The sequence below is a fragment of the Anopheles stephensi genome, chromosome X (genome assembly GCF_013141755.1).
Source record: "Anopheles stephensi strain Indian chromosome X, UCI_ANSTEP_V1.0, whole genome shotgun sequence".
In the NCBI taxonomy this organism is placed as follows: Eukaryota; Metazoa; Arthropoda; class Insecta; order Diptera; family Culicidae; genus Anopheles; species Anopheles stephensi.
In genome coordinates, this window is record NC_050201.1 from 4647017 (window position 1) to 4668248 (window position 21232).

At 45.9% G+C, this 21232-nt stretch overlaps 1 protein-coding gene across 3 annotated transcripts in view; it reads right to left on the reverse strand.

Annotated features, from left to right (window-relative positions):
* The window catches only part of LOC118505477 (eye-specific diacylglycerol kinase), a 102228-nt gene that overhangs the window by 51119 nt on the left and 29877 nt on the right, over window positions 1-21232 (reverse strand). The window lies entirely within an intron of this gene.

Here is a 21232-nt window from a genome sequence, read left to right on the forward strand (position 1 = left end):
ACTGCGCCAACTGTCTTCCATTTTTAGTGTCACTTACTGCACGATGTACGATGTGCAGAGAACTGGATTTCCGTTTCCTAAACTAGCGTACATTGATATTGATCGCGACAGCTAGCTCCTGCCTGCCTACGTCCAACATCAGTTTGAGCTATTTTATTGGATCGCTTGTTCGCTCTTCGATTGCTCCAAGAAGCGCAGACACCAGAAGCAGAGGAAACGTTACGAAAGGCTTCAACTTGCGATGGAAAAGAAGATTCGCAGTATGTAGTACATCCCGTGAAAGGCACAATCAACCCTGTGCCTACCTGCATTTCTCCAAGGAAATTGAGGAACAAAAATTCACCGGGGAGCAATATGGTTTCATTCTTCGCTCGAATGCAGGGCGAAATGAAATTGGTCCTGCCGGTGTAGGCGAGTGTGGGAAGGTCGCTCAATCGTCAAACGCACTTATTAACGCACGACGCACAACGCTCACTAAGAAGAAAAAAATCGCGTCGTTGGTCTAAGCTAACTGTCCGGCCACGGTGAACTACCTGGTACGTCCCCAGTACCTTTAGATTAGAGACAGTAGAGGCAGAGTGGAGCGTTGCCGCTAGCCCGCAACCAGGATAATAAATTGCGCAGCAACACCATCAACCCAGCACGCACGGTTGACAGATGGGTGACGTGCCGAGGTGTGAGCGGCTGTGAGTGATTACATCCGATGCCACGCGGTACAACTTTTTCCCATCAACAAATTTTATCCACCATCACGTCGACGCCGCTCCTTCAATCCGTTCGCTCCCTTTCCACGCCAACCAAACCGAGACACCCCGGAGGCATGGATTTATAAATGGCTTCCGACAACGAGCTACACCGAAAATTGCAACACGTTACGCCGCACACGATAGCCCGGAAACGGGAAGATTATTGCATGCGATTCATTTTCGGAACTTTCGGAAAGATTAACAACACACGAAGGAAGCCACCCAAATGACAGGTTCTACGTACGTCAGCTCAGTGTCTCTGTGGTTAGGAGCGCTTTGCCAACAGCAAAACCGCCCAAGAAAGCATAAAACTTGAATCGACGATATTAAATTGCTGATGATTGCTGATGTTCTGGGGGGGTGGGGGGAGGCTGTGTCTTGCCGAGGGGGCTTTTTCTGGTGAACGATTCCCGGTATGTTTACCAGGTAGCTCTAAATAACGTTTCATCTGAAGTTTGTGGGATGATGAATTGCTTGGGCACAGCATGCCACGAGACCAAACACACGCTTGGGTTGGAACCGAAGTCCAGCTGTGGTCCAACGTTGCCTCCGGTATGTTTACATTCTACGGTCCACATCTCATTGCGCTCGTTGATCGTCTGTTTATGCAAATTTGTGCCACGACCGACGAGTGTGGTCTGCCGTTCTTGCAGCATCTTCGTTAACTGATGACTGGATTATGGACCAACGAACTGAACTTGGGCTATTGGGATTAATGCCTACGGATATTCGGTGGATCAAACGAAACCAAAACAACAAGAAGAAAAAAACGGGAACCGAGCAAGATAAACCCTGATGCTGATTGAGGGCACATTGGTTGAAGGTGTGCTTTGGTGGGGTTTGTTGTGTTGTGCCAACACTCATCCCAAAAAAGGAACGGTGTAACGTATCTATCAGCAAGCAGCAAGATTATTGCACATCGGAAGTGACGCAAACCAACGAAAGTTGTCTGTTACAAATCTGCGTGTCTGAGGAGAGAGCTCTCGCCGGCAAGAAGTACCCGGATGCGAACGGCGACAACCTTCACTCCGGGAAAAAAAGCGTTCACTCAGCGCTCCACCAGCACAGAAAACCCTGGTACCGATTAAGCCCAAGATTTGCTGCCTTTAATACACTTTTTACGATTGGGCATAGTGGTCGCTGGAGGATTTGCGCTTCTCACAGATTCCACTGTCTGGGAGCAAGCGGTCCTTTTTCCCAAATCAGTGGAGAAACAAAATGGTGGGGGTTGGTTGGCCGTAATCCCGCAAAACCTACGGCAAACGCACACCACACGCAAGCGGATGGTCAACCGTTTTATAGCCCGCTCAGCAAGTCAAGCCACCTAACCACGAAGTCTCGGGTCCTCGGCCATAACTCTGCCCCCGTACCCCGGAAAATGGCATCATTTACGGATAACTGTCTGGTGCGTCCGAAGCCTGGGTACCTGTGGCTCAGTGGCTGAGCTGATTTGAGCGCTCACCCTGTTCAAAACTCTACTACTTCCGGCCAGTGATTTGGCACACTGCCAGACAGTCAAGTTTAGCAGCTAAGGGAGATAGAGATGGAATGTAGATAATGTGGCACTCGGTACGCCTCGACTTGCTTAGATACGGGAATGGGGGAACGGTGTCTAGAAAATATGCAACAGGTACACCAGCTCGTGCGGAGCTAGTGATGGGCATATACACTCAGTAACGTGAATTGAATGAGTTAAACCTTTAACTCACTCTTTAAGAGTTAAATCAAGATGGATGTGTCAACACTCCGTGCCCACTTACTTCCCACCCGCTACGTTTTAACTCGCTCACATTACGTTTTAACTCACTCACTACGTTTTAACTCACTACTGAGCTTAAGATCGCATTACATTTTTCTATCTGAAACACAAATTGTTTTTGCGGAAATCATCTGCTCATCGTGATTTAATTTATCGATTCGATATTTAACTCACGAGTGTGTTAAAACACAGAGAGTGAGTTAAAATGTAATGAGTGAGGTAAAACCAATGAGTGAGCGAGTTCTAACTTAGTGAGTGAGTGGTTAGTCGGCAAGAAGAGTTAAATCACCAATCTCGAGTGAGTTAAAACGCAGTGAGTGAGTGGTTAGTCGGCAAGGAGCGTAATGTTGATATAACGCTTCATAATGATTTAAACCAGCTAACTCACTGCTAAGATTTAACTCATGCACTGACGCAGTGTGCCCATCACTAGACCTGCACCGGCAAACGGTCAGGCAAAACAGTGTACCACGCTCTGTGTGTTTTGCATTTTAAATCTGGTTTGATTCAAATGAGCCCGAGCTTAACAACAGCAGCAAAACTCACGGTCACACAAGTCAAAGATTTAATTTAACGGATTACCTGCTGCACGGGGTTTTTGTAATTAAAACTGCACCCAATCAAATGCAATTGCATACTGTTAGGCGTACTGCTTACAGCAATGTGCGTCACAACTTACCGAAGCAAGCTCGGTTCTCGGTATTTGAAACAGAAATTAAACGAAACCAAAAAAAAAAAATGGCCGACCGCTTCCGAAGCCCGGAGTGGGTGAAGCGGTTTTTAGTTTTTTTTTTTATTGCCCTCCCCCCCTATGCTGCTGCTTGTATTAACTTAATTTGATGTTTTTAAATTAAATTTTACGCAAAATCATCGTGCACCGTTCGGAGAACATTTTTACTGCACGGGCGCACTGGAGCTCATGGCGCATCTCATTTCGTCGGAAAATCAGGACAAAATTCTCGATAAATGTTTATTGATAACGTTCGATTCATTCAACCATTAAAATATTGACCACTGTCCAAGGTTCTCGGTACCGCAGTTCCGGGGAACAAATGTCATTTGCCACCGTTGCATGCATATCCAGCAGTTGCCTTCCGTCCAGTGCAAACCAGAGCCAAAACTAGATTTTGGCTTCACAAATATACTCACATTCCCTGGTACGATTCCAGGATTGTTGATGGCGCGGCTCGCACGCGAACTCAATTATCGACACCATATACTGACCATCACGCGAACAAACATATGCGAGACAGAGGCACCGTTTGGAATTAGTTCGCCCGGTACTGGGCGGTTACTGGGGGAAACGCGTAAACCATACCATCGCGACCCAGACACGGTGGTTTTCGGAAGCCTCGACACATTACCCAGGAACCGAAAACTCAAAAGTTTTGCCCAAAACGCCCAACAAAATTAGCGGCTATAGGGTTCAAAATTCTGTACAACCGTGTCCGTTGTAATCACGCCGGGTGTTTTTTTTTCGGTTTGGATGTTCGAGACGATACCTGATGGTAGCCGTATAACTGGGTTCCTCGCGGAAAATCCGTTCGCGGAACGAGGTTTTCGCTCAAACTATAGGCAGAGGGGGGGAAACGATCAGTGCGCAGTGAAACGTAACCGTAACTGCATTTGCCTTAGCTGATGGGAACGAGATGGACCAGGAACGTCCCGGCTGTGGACAAGCTCACCATGGTTGTTAAGCAATTCACTCACTCCATATCTTCCCTTTATTTGCCGTTCGAAACTATGGTGGATGCGCATTCATGCGTAAGAAATTTCATAAGTTGACGCCTAAATGTATGCAGCACGGCTAACAATCTGGACTAAAAAGTTGGGAAGCGGGGCAAATAGTCTGCCATGTATGTTTTTCAGTAACAAACCCACAAAACTGCTTAGGTACAGCCTCTTCTAATCTAAGCACCTCTAATTGCGCGGAGAACGAGCCAGCAAAACCATCATCCCGTTCTGACTGAAGACACGCTAACACATCCCCCTTGGTTTGCTTCACATTATTAATTATAGTGAACCGTTGAAGCCTTTGAGCTGTTTTGCTGCACGCGTGTACGGTATACATTTAGGCGCTCGGTGCACAGTGGAGTGGAGCTTAGGAAATTTTTGCTCCTTGCGCAACCAAACACACTCCGTATCGTTGAGATGATACGCTCAATTCATTATCGGTGGTGGTTAATATTACCCGTGCGGGTTGGGCGTCATGGTGAGCTGAGAGATGCATAAATTTAGGCGAACCCAGATGCAACTGCACTTTTGCTGGGCGAGCTACTGCCGCCTGTTCCGCAGATGATAACAAACACCTTGCCACAACCTTGGCACGGTATTGCGACTGCAAGCGGACCTGCACATCAGTGACTCATTTGCCTAATTAGTATGCGGAAAGCTCACTAAGCCGTGCAACGAGCGGCGTTCTGCCGACTGGCCACCTTTGCAGCGTTCTGCTCACCAGTTTTATGTCGGTATTTCTCAACAAAACACACACACACACACAGCGTGAAGCAAATAAACGAGGTTGAAGAAAATCTTAACCTTGAAAGGAAAGAACCAAGCACTAGGACTGTGCACGACGCAATGAAAGGTGTCGTAAAATACGCTCTGTTAGACGATGAGTCGCGTCTAACAGAGCGTATTTTACGACACCTTTCATTACGCCGTGCACAGTCCTATCATCTCGACGTCCAGCGGCATCCCCACACCAGCATCTCTGTCTAATCTCGATGGTCTTAAGATACTCGTCTCGGAAATGAAAACTGGGGCCAACATTGGTGACTTTCCGCCTTTGGAAATGGTCTTAATCAACTTTCAATCTCGTTGCAGCAGCAGCAGCTCGAGAGTGGACCAGCGACAAATCGCCCACCATTCAACGTATGCACTCTCGGCGATTGGTTGGTGAAAATGATGTCTGCAGTCGAGTTCCAGCTGGCTGCATAAAGGACAAACGATTCCTTCTGGATGGGGTTATGATACCGACAAGTCTCACTGTTTCATTGTCTCTGTCCCTCCCCATTGTTCAAGTGCACTTACGCTGTGCAGGGTTTTGAGATTTAAAAAAAAAACGGGTTTTAATACGTTTTTCTTATTTCCATTCGAACAAAAAACAAAGCGTAACGCTTATTGAAAACAGACAAAAAAAAGAACATCAAAGCAGTCAATCCTATTGGCCCAACGGCCATCGCAACCGGCAGTGAAGCGATTGGCTATTGTGAAACGGTGCTCGATGACAAGGCTGGATTTTAAACGCATCGTTGCGCCTGGCAGGTATGCAACGCAACATCCCGGGCACTCCATTTCTGATGTTTAGCGACAGGCTTGCATCGCACACACTTGTCTGGTGCGTCCATCAAACGGACGGACGGACCTAACCGGACGGTCAGACGACTTCCCAAGCCGAAGGCTCCATTTGAAGGATGTCAATTACGCGGAATACATCGCCTGCCGGACAGGACAACCCACGCCCAGATCCGAATGCGCTCGTACACTTTCCTTTCCGAAAATTCTCTATTTTAACTCCTCCGGGGGTTTTCAGCACTCGGCCGTGAAAAATTCGGCTCGGTTCGAAAGAAAAAAAAACATCCCGATTGGTGCACCTGGCAACACTGACACTTTTCGCGGGTTTGGATCAAAAGGATTCGGCCTAACAGTAGCCGCGATTTACTGCTGCGCCTGAAAGCTAGGGGAAACTTTTTTTTAATACACCAAAGCAAAGTGATTCGAAGAAGTGGTGTCATACTGGAGAGAGGGGGGGCTTACATCTTCCATCGATAAAAACCATTTTGCGCTCGAGCAAATGCAACAGGTTTGCGTCGCACAGAAGGAGAGATGGGGATACACGTGCCATACCCGGTCGATATGAGCAATTAATTGCTGGATGCAGTTACGCCTACGTGCCTAGCGGGATTGGGTTCTTTTGGGCCCAAACAGGCGAATGATAGCATGACAGTTGCCGAGATTTTTTTTTTACGGTTTGACTACTTGCTTTCCCTGGTATGGCGGGCAGATGAAATTTGATGAAGCACTGCTCCCTCTATGCTAATGCAAACAACAATCTATTTTGAGAGATAAGCAACTTAGCAATTCGTGTATTGCGATATGTTTTTGTTTCCAAGATTTCTTAGACGAGCGAGCAAAACAAAAGAAAAAGTAACACGATTACGAAGCACAAAACGAACGATGATAGGCCATAAACGCAGTCAGCAACAATCATTCTGAAGTTCGAAACTCGTAGTTGCTTAGCAAATCTTCTTCTTCGCACTACAGCTTCAACAGGTTTTGGGCTGTGAGCTCTTCTCTCAGCGACTTGATTATGCCATCGAGTCCTGGCGAGATTCGATATCCGATTGTACCGTGAGAAGCGTGACGTCTTTACCACATCGGCTATCAAACCACCACGGACTAGTACTTCTTCGTCTTCTCCGGCTCTATAACTTCGAGAGATCATAAGTTCCGACTATTGGGCAACAATGCGGACTAGATGCGAGCTGGCGTTCGAACCAGGCGTGACCATCAAGCTACGATAAACTACTACTTCTTCACCATCTCAGTCTCTACAACTTCTAGAGGACTTGCCCTGTCTTTGCTCTGAGTCACCCATCAAACAGTGGAGGATGTAGGACCATAGTCAAATGTATGTGGCAAAGATGAAAAATTCAGAAGTTAAAAGGTCAACAGATACAAAAGCGGATGAGCCTAAAAGAAAGACTTCGATTCTAGTCATCCAAGTTGCATAAAGATATCATCAGAATAGCGATTAGTAAGACGCTTTACTAACAAGTGCTTCAGTTTTGCATTCAAAGTACAAAGTTCACGATTACTTCACTTACAGTGTAGCTACATTGGATAAGGCGAAAGAAAGGCGAACCATCAGCTCAGTGTTGCGAACTATAATGCATACCTTAGGACCGCCGAACTATCACCAAGAAATTGCTCTTTTTGAAGATGGTCATACGTTTACACGCATCCAGGAGTTTGCGTGAAGACTCTTAAAAGATTTCCTAGCGAGAGGTTCCAGGAGCATGGAGGCGTACACCACGGTCCACGGTCTTGTTGCGCGAGCCCAACGGCCGGGCCAAACATGCCGCTTCTTAGGCAAAATATAATCAAAACCCCTTTTTTTCTCACCACTCGCGTGTTGTTGACAACCAGCTCTTGCAAGGAGAAAAAAAAGTCCCCGCCTCCCGAACGTCCCGACGGCCAAGTAATCATTATTTGCATCAAAACAATCAACAGTTGGCCTGCTGGTTGTCCGGCTGGCAAAAACATTGACCGCGCATGCATCTAAAATCGGCGTTAGCATCGGGTGGAGTTCTTTTTTTTTTCGGGGCTATTGCTTGAAGCCAAAATCCCATCAATTTATTATTCGGATTGCCCGAAACCAATCGAAGTCGATGGTCTGGTTAATAAAAATGTAAATGCTAAAATGAAAGCTGTAAACAAGTTTGCCTACATGCAGGGGCGGAGCTTCAGCGAACGTACGGTTTAGAGCCTGACAGTTCGTCATAACAACGCCAGCGTGTGTCTGTGGGTGTGTGTGTGTGTGTGTGTTAATAGCTTTTGTAGTGATAGTGGAGCATGAGGGAGAGTGACAGAATATACAAAACTGAAACTTCATTGAAAGTATTAATTTTACATAACTGATTAAAGTGTTGTCATATATTACTTACACACATTCGGTCACTCTATCCCTAGATCAATGCGGTACAATGGACTCAAATAATCTAATCGCATCGAAAAACACACACCCACACACACGCACTGAAAACAAGTAAAACGAGAATGGACAACCTCGCCAAAAAAAAACAGACAAGCACAACAACAGCACCATTACATCTAAGCCGATGGTATTTGAATCATGTTCCATTAGTCGCACCATTACCACGCGCTCCGGTCCCCAAGGTGGACCAGTTTCTGCGCCCTGAGTTTTTCTTTCTTCGCGTGTCGAAAGCTCTGAACAGAACAGCACTATCACGGACAGGGCGTTTATCCGGCGGATGATGATGGCGAAGTTTCGGTGCCCAAAACAAGCGAAATAAGCAAAAAAAAAACGCAGCGGCAGAGTATTTCTCTGACGACGACCAAGACGTTGTCGACCAGCGGGTACGCCGCTGTTTGCTGCCCTGGTTTGGACTCGGGTGGACAGATGAACCGCAACCGAATATGATTAATGGAAGCCAATTAAAACTTTCATCAGGGCGACCGATGGGGAGGGACTGAATACGGAGAGCGCACCCGTACTGCACGGTGTCGTTAAAACATCTTCAAGCGTTCGGTACTACGCCATCCGTTTGTTTTCTTGGTGGTGATGCCGCTTGGTGAATAGTTTTTTCGAGTACGCTAGAGCGTTCTTAATTAATAAGAATATTGCCGTCTGCCCTTTTTTTCTCTCGCTAAAAGTCCTTCGGATCTAAGAACAGAGGCGTCAGTCCTAGAATTCTTCACTAAACATAGTTTTCTCGATTGGCCTTCCGTATGTACTGCGCCCAAAATCCTGCTGAACATCTTTCTTGCTGGAACTCGGCGAAGAAGAATTCCTCTGTTTTGCGGCAAAAAACTCAGCGTGTCCTGAGACTGTAATTGTTCTACATAGTTTCAAGTTTAGAAAAATCGAGAAGTTTGCTCCTGTACTATACCCAGCTTTTTTTCAACTCACACTCTAGTGCGTATCTGAGCATCCAGATTGGAGTCGGTGCTTTGACTTTTGCTCCCAGATAGGTCAATGTTTAGATGACTTCGCAGGTAAGAACATCTGTCGGTACATCACCCACTGCGCAAACAAGTGTTTGTAAGCCATCAATAGTGTTGGGTTGTGAGCTCGAGAGCTACCGGGAGATACCGGGTGAAGCTGCCGGGATGCCTTACCTCTCACATGTTAGTGAGCAGTTGTCGCCTCCTCTTTAAAAAGAGCTACTTGATCCAACACTAACCATGAACATCTTGGGCCTTCGTTAGTCTACCACCCGAGTGTGAGTGATCCTTTGGTAAGGCTTTCGCTGCCTTAAACACAAACATTTCTAAGTCATCGGCGTATGGTAAAATCTATATTGACTTATAGAAGATAAGCTCCCAAGAAGTTGCCAGCTCACGGGTGAGGTCCTTTCTAGTGTTAGATCAGCCTAAGTCCCCCTTTGAACCGAACATCTGATCAAGATCTCATCCGGAAGCTTGACGGAGATTCTAAATCAGTTGAGCGAGCGTGTAGTTCTACCACCAAGTCTATGCTGACACTGGAGAGATGGTAGGAGCTACTGCTCCGCCATCTTCTTCAAGGTTTGCGGCCATGATGAAGATATAGCTAGTGGTTGATTTGGCGTTTTCAGAATCCTCGCTGATAGTTTTTTAACAACCTTTTGAAGACGAATAGAACATTTCGATCTTTTAGATCTAGACTAGATCTAGTAGCTTCACCGAGTGAAAAAAAATCAAACACAAACACATCGAAGTAAAACGAGCGCCCTCTAGTTGTCAGATTATAAACCACAAACCATCGTTATCAGTTACTAAAAGCTTAATCATGATCAATCACCCAGCTTGAAACTGGATAGTTAATGAATTATATCCACGCAACAAAAAGAAATCCTTAATACCCTTATTGATGTGAGATTGACAGGTGGATACATTTGAAATATAATATTATTACTGACAGCTGTTATTTTCAAAGAGTATGAAAAGCGAAATCCCACAATTACCATAACTTTTCGAATTGATACGCATCACTGCAAACGCTATTCCTACGCAACCAAACACTGTGACGCCCACGCCCATCATGCTGTACATTTCAATGTCGAATTACGAATTATGTTGCAGTTTAATTGTTGAAAATTATTATTTAAAAAATACACAAATATAAAACCGCTTAAAACAAATTATGGCTGTATCTGTGCAATGCTAAAAGAGGAATCACTACGTATCATGTACACAGATTTGTTCGTTAGCGAGCAAAATACAATTCATAGCAATACAGCATATCGATTTCAATACATCGGTGAAGCCTTTTTAATTAAACTTCAAATGAATGACATATTATTGACCCTCTTTCCCCCGCACGAAAGCGTATGTGAGCAAACATTGGCAACCCAGCGCCGAACAATCGGTCGTCTGATGTTACCCGCTATCTGGGCTCGATCCTCAAAATTAATTGTTTGATGTAAAATACAGCCCTCACTGTCACTGTAACAACGGGTCAACTCCGCAAGCGTTTAAATTTCACACACCAACACAAAGACCACGCATCATTAACCGCCCAGCACTGGATGGATTAATGTGGGACCGAGTACGCAGTACGCGTTGCATACATTTAGGCGGTTTTCTCATTCGTTCATTTAAGTAAGCTGATTCATCGGAAAAACAAAATAAAAATGGTACCCAAATGAATGGGTAAAAATTACATTCCCCCCCCCCCCCCCCCCCACCGGTAAATGACAGCCATGGACGGATTTTCCCGTGAAACGGTTTGATTTTTATTTAATTTAAAATATTGCACCAATTGCACCATGACCAGCAGGCGTTAGAAATCTGCGAAAACCACAAACGCTCAGGTGGGAAGCTAAAGTTAAAATGTAATTTTAATAAAACTAGCCTCGTCCAGTACTGATTCCGTGTCCGTGTGTACGTTTTTTTTTTAGTAGGGGCTTGAAAAATTCGCCCCAGGCTTGGTGCACCGGGATGCATCAATGCGTTAATTACCAACACGCAAATCTGGGGCTCGAAAAAAAAAATATATGCAAAAACACTAACCGAGAAGGTTGCTGCGTGTTTCGTGTTCGAGCAAGTGATAATTAAATAAATATCGATCGATACGCTGGCTGGATTGCACTAAATTATTACCCGTTCGTACCAAACCCAACACCAAGCTGGTTCGGTTCATCACGGTAAAGCTGTGCCACACGTCTTGATGGTAAGATTGTTTACTGAAATATTATAGCTCAAATCAATACAACGTTAAGATGCCAACCGGTGCGACTTTTGCTGACAACTGCGTTGAGAATAACCGTATCAATCCTCGTCCGGCTACGTTTCGCGCTCTTCGACCAAGCACACAGACCGCTCCCATCCCAAGGCAGGGCAGCACTCGAGCAAAGACGTACGAAACACTTTCATTAGTAGATTTAATTTAAAAGGCAGCGTAATTAAAAGCGCATAAGCACCGACGTTTCCCCCGGGACCGGGACGAGCACCCGAAGCTGGCGGGGTCGTACTAGTCCCGGCTGAGATCGTGCCGAGTCTCCGAGACAATGGACCGGCTCGGTGCAGTCTGATGCAGCTGCACCGACCGAGATCCGGTCTGACGGTGGAAAGGTCAAGTAGCAGTAGGGCTGAGTGCTTTGATTCAATATGTTTCACATTACCGATTCGTATGACGTATCTGTTCTGTTTTTAAGATGTTGGTGTAATGCGTGTAGTATACCTTCCCGGGGCTCAACGGGGCTGTTTCAGTGACAAAGGGAAGCAGTTACGATTTCACGATTCACTTGCTGTGTTTATCGCTCAAATAACTTTTGTTAAACATACTGAGGAAATTTACCTGGACAAATTTCTTATAGCCTCAATCAATATTTTTGGGATGAGCTCACGCGAGTTTCCTGCAGCGAGACCTCATGTCCTGGATTCCCTAATCGTACCGAGGGATTACCCCGGAACTGTCATAATGTCACCACAAAACCGACATCACAACCAAAAACTCTCTCTGATGAGGCCATTCCATGTTCTGGATATTGGCACATTGTTTAAAGGCTTAAGCGTCAATGTCCTGATTACAGGGTAAAGCGTCAATGTCTAAATGTCCAGCGCATAATCCAGATAAACTTTGAACGCCCAGAAGTAGCTTCATATCATCATATCAGATGAATATCCAGGTAAAATAGAAGTATTACGATAGTAAACCGATGAGAGTTCCCATGCTCTATCATATTAGCTCAAATTTAGTTCAAGTTTGACTTATCGAACCATGGTCAAATTTTGGGATTCGCCACTTGTTATCTGCATCGCTGCAATATTGCGCAATTAAGAGTTGTTTGTATTCCAAGCAAGGCTAAAATCATCGAACTTAAAGCATCTGCTATAGAAAATGATTAGTATTTGTACTTTCAACTTCAATTTCAAACTCCTCTAGCTCTCTAGCTCTAGCCTATGCTTCGTAACGCGTTACAAAGCGTTACCGATTCGACCGATTCAAGAAAACCAGTCCCTTTGCTGTTCAACCATTGGTCCATTAACATCACACACCAGTCTGCGGGTGAAAATCAAAATGCTCTCCACCCTCAGGGCCAGTTAGCGGTAACGAAGCACACAACTCATTAATAAGCTGTTAGTATTAATGAGTTAAAAATGTTACGCGCGTTGCATAACTTCCATTACGCGATGTGTAATTCACCGTCACATCCAATATCGCTTCAAGTGTTATAGTCTCTCCATAACGACAATAACAAGCTTCTGCTGCGAACCATCCTTCTCCACGGGGTTGCCTTACAACTTTTGCCGCATGTCCAACTCCTGGGCGTCTACCGACACCGGTCTGCGCAGCATTTGCTGTCGACATAAACGGGTGGGAAGAATCTTATCAAGGCGCGTTCTTACAAAATTCGATCACCGTTCCAGCCGGTGATGATGATAGTTTTATGGCACAGTTATCGAACCGGGAGCCATAGCGGGCAATTGTCGGTACAGCCGCTTACGCTTTTACGACAAGGTCCACACGCCCGAGCGTTAATCGTGGTCACACCGGTCCCTTTCCGGCAGGGTGAGTGAGTGAGCAAGCGTTGGAAAAACAAACAAACGTATCGATGATGGTTGATAGAGCCAGAGCTACCGTGCGCTAGATGCGTTCTGCCGAGGCGGAACTCTCGCGGGAAGTACTGGTTGCATTTCGCTGGTGCGAGGACCAGAGCAGCAAAAAAACATGGACGCGTCAGCCATGCTGTGACATTGAGTCTGTGTGTGTGTGGTAAACCGCACTCGCTTGGCGTGTGCAGGTTACAATAACGTTCACTTACGTGCACTTTTTCTCTCCAATGCACCCCCTACCTAGGGACTGGCACCACACACAGCTATGCACAGATAACTTTGCAAAAAGTGATTGGATGGTCCTTTTTTCTCTTGTTTATTGCTGCCCATACTTTATTACAGCGGCACGGATACGAGCAAAATTCCGTTCTCACGTCACGTACCCCCCCGCTAGCTCACCATCATCAGCACGGTGATTTGATGCAACAAAAAAATCCTTACTTGCTTTATTTATTCCCTCTTCTTCCCGGTTCTGCACTGGTTCTGGGTGGAGCACGTCCATGCTGGAGTGTCTGCCTTTTGTTCACCGTCCACCGGAAGCCGTCTAGCGGTTTGCAGTCCAACACTAACTCCTTCGGTGAGGAAATTGTTCGCCACCGTACTACACCATTACACGGGCTGCGAATGGAGAATATCGACAGGCCCCCGGCTTTATCCCGGAGCGTGCCGTACATCGGGAGGACCTTGGTTTCAAAGCTGGTGGAACTGGTGGCCATCGAGTTATCGAAGCCACATCCACAGCAAACGGAATAAAAATAAACGCCCTCCTCCAGGTGCGACGATGGGCACAGAGCCCTGACAGCTACCACGCTGACTGCGACTCGATTCCGTCAACTAATTGTTTCAACACAGCGGTATGCATACATCATGCGCCGAAGCTCGAAGAGACCAAAAGAAAACACCCCCACCTGGTGGAATTTACCCAGCCAGCCATAGCGTTCTAGCAGTGCTTTTCCCCCAGCTTCCCCGGGAATATCTTGTACTCTGTTTTTTACCTTCTTCCAATCCACCAATCAATAAAGGGAGCAAGTAATGCGGGATCACACAGAACACACGAAACCCTCACCAACCGCAACCGGCAAAGCGTAGCGAGTAAGCCTCAGTTATCTTCACGGCCATGTTGTTTTTTTTTTGCCTAACCCAACAGCCCACTGTAATTGGAAGTGCCACCAACGTGTGCGGGTGCTGCTTTAGGATGCCTCACACAGCATCGCACCGAGCGACAGACATTTCTGAGGCACTTTGTGCTCACTTTCAGCGTCAGATCTTGTTTATTTGTGTGGAAAATTCTAATGACATTCCGAGTGCGGTCTCGTCAGGTGGTGTCGGTTTCTTCGCTTCTGTTTGTTTGTCTTGCTTTGATGACGTTTCTATATGACGTTAGCCAATGGTTCATCATTACACTTTAGCCACACATCTGCACACACACACACACACATCTGTGTGTTTATAAACCAATTATGTTGATGGGAAGAAGAAAAAAATTGCAACCATTTTGGAGACATTTAAGAAAAAATCAAACTCGGAAGGTAGGCAATTCGCAGAGCAAGGCAGCTTTAAAGCAAAACAGAACAACCACAAAATAATCATCTTCAATCGGTTCGAAAGCGTCCATTGCTAGACAAACGCATTATTTTGTAAGCGCCTGAATGTAGTCACCGACCGCTGATGTATCCGAAGCGCTGGCACATCAATCGAGTGCCAAGGAGCACAAGAGGCTAGAGGTGCTTTAAATTGATTTTTTTTTCTTTTCCCAATCCAATCGAATCGTACCTTCAGTGTAAAAAAGAACATTAAAAATAATTATTTAAATACATAAGATAACTCTATACAATCTTCATCTTATTGGGATCTATATCTAGAACAGTGCAAAGTTTAAAACATCGAAAAATTTATTTTATCAACAGTGTAACCCTGCAAAATGTTTTAACCCCACCAGTCAAAGGAGAACGGCAATGATATCAAACGTAAATGCCGTGTGCCCGTGTGTATTGGTGATCTGTCACAGCACGCCGTTCGACGTTCGTCTTATCTCGCTCACCGGGTCGGCTAATGACAGTGCACGCATTGGGTGTGCGCCCGATCATTGACCGGACCCCTATTGTGTTAGGTTATGGTCTTCGGTTGTTGCCGAAAGCGCATCAATAAAACCCGAAACCTGCATGCTAATGGCATGGTTTACATATGGGCATGGTCGTCCCGCACCAATGCGAAGATAATGCGAACCCAGCGTGCTCGAGCTCGATTGTCAGGACAGGGTCTCGGATAACTCTCGGCTAGTCGGCACAGCAGGCGTCGCAAGTGACACCCAAAACACTTGTCGCTTCGCCGTGCACCAGATTGACAGCCCGTAACCTTGAAAATGCTTTCGTCCATGCGAACACACACACACACACAGACACACACCCGTAGTGTGCTATCCTTCATCCAACACGAGCTGTCAAAAGTGATGTGGCTGTGAGGCAATAACGAAACACCGAAAAAAAAAGAAACGAATCTTCAATTTATATTTGCCCTACTCCATTTTGTTTTCCTCCCCCCTTTTTATGCTACCATGTGTCAAACGCCATCCCCGTGGTATATGTGTGAGGTCTCTTATTAGCTATCGACAACAACAAAAGAAGCGTTTCATCGTCATGAGCGTCATCGCAATCGGTCCGTGTGACTGCCCAACCACGTGTGACCGACGTTCCACGGGGCTAAATTGATTTTTCATAACCTTTTAAGCGAATTTTCACTGGCTTTGATCTACCATCGTCCATCCCATTGTGTGAGTGTGTGAAAAATGGGAAATTACAGCAGCCGGCTGTGCAAAAGTCACATTTCATTCGTTCTTTTGCTTTTTGTTTTTGGTTTCCTTGTTACGGTCAAGTTCGCCTCGGGAAAGACCCAACCCATCCCCACTTCAGCCCCCAAAGTGGACCATCTCGGTGGTGTTTGGTGATACATTGCCGATGGTTTTCGATTCGCTTACGGTTAAATTTGCGAAACTAGAAAGTAGACGGGGTAAGACGAGGTCTCCTCTGTGGCTGTTGCCGTTGCGGTGGCCGCTTCATCACTACACGGTAAACGGTGCTAATGCCTAAACCATTCCGGCCAACACTTCCGGGATCTCTTTGTCGGCCTTTCGTTTGGAAGGAAAGCTCCCACCATTTCTCCATTATCTCATCTGCCGGGTACGGGACGTTACGGTCCCCTTTAAGGGCGGCACAACAATCATCTCCTTTGGATTGTGTCCGGATACCGAGACCTAACACAGGGACCAGACATTAGTTCCCTCTTTTGGACGATTCCAATAACGAAATTATCGCCGAAATAAGATTCCTCCGAAAGAAGAAAGAAAAAAACAACCTCCATCCAGCGGAAAAAGCGGTGAAAGCGTTCAGATATATCCCTTCGGTAAACGTTGCTGGAAAGCGTCTTTTTGCGGGGTAATTCGCTACTTTGTTACGATTTCGATTTTCTACCCGGTCGTTCGAGGCCGGCCCGGTACGACGCGCCTCAGTACGAATGATGCCCGCCGGCTCTTGGGGCCCATCTGTATGACGCGCGCACGTTCGCCTAACCCTACTTATCTACCCACATCCGGTAAAGAATCCCTAACCGTCCTTTCTCGGCTATTCGGAGGGTTGAACGGATGGTTGGCAGATTTCTGGGTAGGGAACAACAGGCTGGCAGGCTGGTTCTAATGATAATGCGTACTCCTTGCGGCAAAATCGCGGCCGCTTACAAACCCCCTCCTCCGGATCCGGGCGGGTAGCGTGGGGAGGGGGTTCTTCTGCTGCCCATTTCCGGCACGAGGGCAAAATTTCGTTACCACGGAGTAGATTTAGAAGATGATGGGAAAACACTGCACGGTCTAGCAGCAGTTGAACCCCTCGTCAGACATGACGGGATAATGAGTGTGCTAACGATTTCACTAGAAACAAGCAAACCTTTTGCCTAGCGGAGTTAACAAAAAAAAAAGGGGGTGAAGAAGTGCATTTATACGTCCTTTTTTTCTGGTGGGTTTCTCTCTCTCTCTCTCTGAATAAAAACTTAGGTTATGTATACGAATGTTTTTTTGTTGTTGTTTCTATTAAAAGAAAAGAAACATGAACCTGTTCGCTGAAGCTTTGGGCAGAGTGTGGAGATAATTTAATTAACATCCATCATGCAGAACAAAAAAAAAGCCCAGGGACGCCCTCGGTATTCTGGGTAGTATACATTTAGGCGCCCAAAAAGGGGTTTACGATTACGAAAAAGGCATCAAGAGCTGAGCGTCCATATAGGTATCGGATCGATAGGTAGCTGATGCTGAGACGGTCCAGCAGTATGCTCTACTGCCTCTGAGACTGTCAGATGTGTAGTGCACTCTGACTATCAAAGACTAGAAACGAGGATTCTAAATTTTGGATAGTGCCATCTCTTCATAAGTAAGGGCCTGAAAAAAAAGATATACTTGACTGATTTTTTTTCTGGAGAAAGGATCATCCTAGACTCGGAGGTGGAAACGTCGGCGATGAGCTTCAACAAGTCACTAAAGATCCTGACATACATGTTGATGCCATAGACAACATCGGTATGAGACTCTCCTCCTCCTAAAGCCCAACTCAGACGATGTTGACTTCCATCAGTGCAAATAGACCGATAGGTAAACGCATATTTGAAGTCGTCCAACACCTTAACTATCTTGAGTCAAAAGTCAGCCCCAACTCTAGCCTAGATGTTGAGATACGCGCAGGATTGCTGGTCGAGAAATATACTCCACTCATCACACTTGTCGCGACGGATGAACCTGAGACTGTGTATCAAACATTTATGGTCAGAGTTCTCAGATATTCAGAATGACAAGTCTTCTTAGGACAATTTGCATGGACAGAGAAGCTTGTCCTATTGATATGCTTCGATCAGCAAGGCCAGAATATTGGATTGACAGACGTCTATCGTCTGGGCTGGGCTATAGACGATTTCAAGGACTTTTGTAGCATCTCAGAATCAGAAGCATAGAGATCTAGAGATCTACAAGTTCTAGTTTCCTTCACTTGATGATACTCATAATAATATTGAGGACTAATAAATTCCGTTACATGCGTTATCGAGACGTTTGTCTTGCTCTCTCTCTTCCTCTTTCTTTCTTTCTTTCTCTCTTTCTCTCGCTAAACCGCCCCATAAACTAGAAAACTAGGTATGCAAATTGCATACCTGTAGGCGATTGCCTGTCGCTACGAACGCCTGTAATGACAAGCTGTAGCCCCCTCTCAACTCGGCAAAGCCTACAGTTTAGGTGCATAAGCTTAGGGGTAACTTTTTTTTAGCTTTTGTGTGAATTAATTCATGCACAATTTTCACTCACCATTATGACACACCGGGCAAAATTTTATCTAGCCAACCATCTACCGGGCGTAGATGATGTGAGCAATTTAGAGGCACAGTTGAGCCGACAAAAACTCTTTGTAATGGTTTGGTAATCAGCATTACACACATCCCGCAATAGCTTAGTTTGTGGGGATAGTATTTTGCCGAAGCGTGAAATCGTACATGCCGTGCAACTTCAGTCGTCACACACACACAAAACCTCATGTTGAGCAACCATACCACTTGCAGGAAAAACAACGGACGTTACGATGCTACTCATTTCGTCTAATTTCGCGTGCGAAACGCAAAACAACTCTTGAAACGAACGACAGCCACTAGTTTAATTTCACCACAAGCGCCATTTTGCAGAGGGGACCTGAAGCGTGCTAATTATATTTCCCATTCTCTCAGGAACTTTTTCTCTTGCCCGGCCGGGCCAAGTGAGCCTTGATCAGCTTTTTTTCCTGCGTTCCTGCCAACCGGGGAACAGTAGTTTCGTTTTTGGGCGCACCGAATTTATGGCATTCGTCTGGTTTAGTGCATGAAAGTTGTGCACATGATTTGTTCCGCAATACATTTGTTTCACTCGAACGAATGCGGCGGATCTCCTGGTGGCAACTGGTTCACTGCAGCTCGGCCAACAAAAATCTGAGTCATTGTTCCACCCGTTGCCGATATGTTGTGAAGATTCACAAATAATTTCCCCTCCCGAGACGCCGGCTAATCGGGGTTCGTGCGTCACGCAATGCACGCATTAAGCACCGAAGTGCTGGTAGAACGAACGAGAGTCTTGATGCATTTTGAAGCTGAGGCACCCGTCAACGGGCAAGTGTTGCGGCACAGCTAGTCTGCCATAATATTGGGCACGTCATACGCACCCTCCAGGGAGGTTTTACGCTGCTGATTCGTCCAACTGTGCAGTGAGGTAGAGACGTGCACGGTGGAGACCTAAAAACACACGGGACTTGCTCAACATTGTCCCTTGCCATCCGGAAAACAATCTTGAAGTCGAACCGCCGCGGGCTCCGAGGCGCCGAGGGGTAAAGTCGGCGTGCAAAGCGGAGAACGGAAGTAGTAATCCCCTCAGGACCTGAACGCCAAGGTAACCGTGTCGGCAGTATTTTGTAAAGCATATCAGTTTTACATTTTTTTGTCCGGCTGGTGGCTGTGCCCCACCCACTGTCCCGTTCCTCACGTCTGTCAGCTCAGCGGTGTACGGCAGCTCGAAACAAGGGCAGCACAACTTTTCACCAAACGTTCCCGAAATTTTGGGTTTTTTCCTTTCACCTCGCTCTCTCTCTCTTCTCTCTCGCTCTCACCTCCATTATGTGGCCTTTCCCAGCGGGATACCTCAATCTCGGAGACTTCCTGTGTGTGCTTCGGTCTCTCTCTCTCTCTCCCAGGCTCAATCACCCTATCATTCGACTGCTCACTCAGCATGTTTTAAACGATACCATGATTAGGCTAATGAGAATCTAAGAGGCCATTTTGTGCAGAGGTCCGGAGCGGTACCACCCTCGGCGCACTGTCGCGTACTGCCATGCATTGAGACATTAAATTGGACAAATTATGGTTTGTAAAGTGCGGGCTCTGCTTCTGCTGGCGCAAGCATAACCCAAACGGATGTATGGCACCGGAATAAAACACATGTTTAACTGTAAGGCGGTGCAAGGCGTCCGTGGGCCATGATCCGTGCTTTAATGGTAGTGCTTGCACGATTGGAAGCGTGCCATACAGGGTGTGTCGTAAATGTAAGGTCATAAATTTTTGAGAAATAAAAAAAATAATGCTGATTGAAGTTTTGAATTAAAGTTTCTTATTATTTTGAGCATTTGAGGCGGTCCGGTGGCCGAACCGACAACGGCTTCGATCTTCACACGGCAGGACCGAGGATCAAATCTCATCTTGGCCGTTCCCCATCCCCATAGTGAGGAGTGGCTATCCAACTATACGGTATCTTGTAAGCGAGAAATAACAGGCATGACGTAAATGCGAGTTAGGCAAAGAAAAAAAGAAGAAGAAGAAGTGTCACAAACGAGGCAACTGGTTTGCAAAAAAAAATCTGCAGTTTGCAAAACAAACACATGATTGAGAAACAAGAGACACCTAGACCTTCGACTTCAAGTGCAAGTCTAGGGAAAGATTTAATTTCCTGTTATGTTATGTTTGATAAGTTTTAAAAGAAAAATAAAGCAAAACCCATACTTTTTTAAACCGCAATCTAAGACACGCGAAAGACACAAAACAGACAATTTGAGGTTTTCATTTAGGTAGCTTCTAACCCAACAGAAAATTATAATATAAAATAAGAAGTATGGATAACGATTTGCCATAGTTAGCTAAGCTTGCGCTAATTGTTTGTAAGCATTAAACCAAACCAAACCAGACCAAAATAATCGCACAGTTATGCTAAACACTGTATGTTCTCAAAAGAGACTATGTATTGACAAACCACCGAACTTCCCAGTCGGTGGTAAACATAACCAACAACGCTTCAACCGAACGTAAATATCCCAATAGAAAACCAGCTCCACCGCCAGCAACCAGTATTAAAACAATTTGACAATCAAAACCGCTAACGCAATCAAGCGCTGCGTTAGCAATA